Source organism: Sorex araneus, chromosome 4 (genome assembly GCF_027595985.1).
Source record: "Sorex araneus isolate mSorAra2 chromosome 4, mSorAra2.pri, whole genome shotgun sequence".
In the NCBI taxonomy this organism is placed as follows: domain Eukaryota; kingdom Metazoa; phylum Chordata; class Mammalia; order Eulipotyphla; family Soricidae; genus Sorex; species Sorex araneus.
Window position 1 is genome coordinate 134,845,115 of NC_073305.1, and position 2,235 is coordinate 134,847,349.

The 2,235-nt window shown below is 38.6% G+C and overlaps 1 pseudogene; it reads left to right on the forward strand.

The window, feature by feature from the left end:
* Nucleotides 1-1,530: 1,530 nt before the first annotated feature.
* LOC129404580 (U6 spliceosomal RNA) lies at nucleotides 1,531-1,630 on the forward strand (annotated as a pseudogene).
* The last annotated feature ends 605 nt before the right edge of the window (nucleotides 1,631-2,235 follow it).

The window sequence follows — 2,235 nt, forward strand, 5'->3', positions numbered from 1 at the left end:
CCCTGGGACAGGGTCTTGGCTCACAGTCTAGGAGGCTGGCAGTTAGGTCTCATTCAGACCCATTCCATTCACACCATTGGCTGAGTTGAGTTCTACTGGTTGTAGGATTGAGGACTCCAATTTCTTATTTGTTAGGGGGCAGGATATGGACTATACCTGGTGGTGCTCAGGGCTTACTCCTAGCTTTATGCTCAGGGATCACTCCTGGTGGTGCTTGAGGGACCATGTGTGGTTCTGGGGATTAGATACGGGGTTAGAAAGTGCCTAAACTCCCTGTACTAAGTTCTTTCTGGCCCATTTCTTACCTGAATGTCAGTCAGAGTTCACTGGTCCTAGAAACCTCTCTTTTCATAGACCACACACTCCCCCCCATTCTTCAAGCCAGCAATAGAGAATCTCCTTCATGTTGATTCTCTTTTCCATGTGGAGTTTGCTTCCAGGAAAATCCCAGCTCTACCCAGGTTTCACCTGATTATTTGATCATGCTTTTCTGAAGTAATTTCTCTAAGTTAAGTTCAACTGTGCTAAATAATATGACCTTATTATGGGAAGATCGTGAATCTATCATTCTGCCTACCACAGAAGCTGAGGGAGCGTCTGGAAATAAAATAGTATGATTTTAGGTTATAAGTAGATCAATTTTTATCTGTAAATATTAAATAAATAAATATACCTGAGTTGAAAGACAAGGAATAAATCCTGAAGCATATGGATACACAGATTATGAAAAAGGAAATTTTCAAGTTCCTGGTGATAATTCAACTGTTTTCTAGGTGTTATTAGAACAAGTTAGAAGGCAAGTACAAAATATAGGTCTGCATGAGCTATATAAAGTCTTGCTAACTGCTATAACAAATAAACCCCACAGTTCTCAGTATTTAACAGAATAAGTGTTTATAGATTGTACAATCTTTTTCATAGTCATTAATATAAGTTTCCCCCTTTTTCTTTTAAAAAAAACCTGTGGCCAGGTTTTTGGGGTTTGGGGCTACACTTACAGGTGCTCAGAGGCTGCTCTGGACAGTGCTCAGGGGACCATGTAGTGCTGGAAATCAAATCCAGACCTTCAAAACATGCTTCCAGCCTGTTAAGCTGTATCTCCAGTCCCTGGTGGCCGCACTTCCATGACTTACATTGATTTCTGCTGCTCAGCACTGTTCTAGCTCTTAAGAGTCTTCTCCATGGTGAATAGATTGGCAGGTAAAATGAGAACACAAAGAGGGTTACGTTGCTTTCCCTTTCAGTCCATTGGTCAGAACTCATTACACGCCTATACCGAGAGAGGAAAGGAAAAGGTTTTGGCTGATCCTGTCCACAAATCCCTTATTCACAGCTTATGGCAACATAATTAAAGAGGGAAGGAAGGGACGGAAGGGAAGAAAGGAAGGGAAGGGAAGCAAAGGGAAAGGAAGGAAAGGGAAGGAAGGAAGGAAGGAAGGAAGGAAGGAAGGAAGGAAGGAAGGAAGGAAGGAAGGAAGGAAGGAAGGAAGGAAGATGGGTAATTTTTTTAATTTTAAAAGATATTAATGATCAATTTTGCAGTAGATACATTAAAATTGGAATAATACTGAGATTAGAAGTGCCCCTACACAAGGATTACATGCAAATTTATGAATTATTCTATTTTTTTGCAGATATTTTAGGAGTTTTTATAATCTCAAAATAAAGATTTCTTTTCTAAGTATGACTCAAAACGCAAAGCTCTAAATGAAAGAGAACAATAAATATGACTAATTTAAATTTTTTTTCCTGATAAGACAAGTCAAATTCTAACTGGGAAAGATCTAGCATATTAATATCTTAAGTGTAAACTTATTATAGTATAAAGAACCCTCTTTTGTTTGTTTTTTTTGGGGGGGAGCCACACCTGGCAGTGCTCAGTGTTTGCTCCTGGCTTTGTGCTCAAGGGATCACTCCTGGCTGGGAAGACCATATGTGGTGCTGAGAATGAAATCAAAAAAGTATAAAGAACTCTTACAGATCAATTTTAAAAAGTTAAAACATCCAATGGAATAATGAGCAAAGATGTGAATAGACAGTTCACAGAAAGAACAAAATGGGCCTTAAAGTATGAAAAGATTCTTAAATTCATTTATAATAAGAGAAATGCAAGACTACATTTTTAACTTGTCAGACAGGAGGGATAAAAAGAATGATAGAATATTATGTTGGCAAGATTCGAGGTCATACTGGTGTCAGGATAAATTGGTCTAACCTCTGTGGAAAGCAATTCAG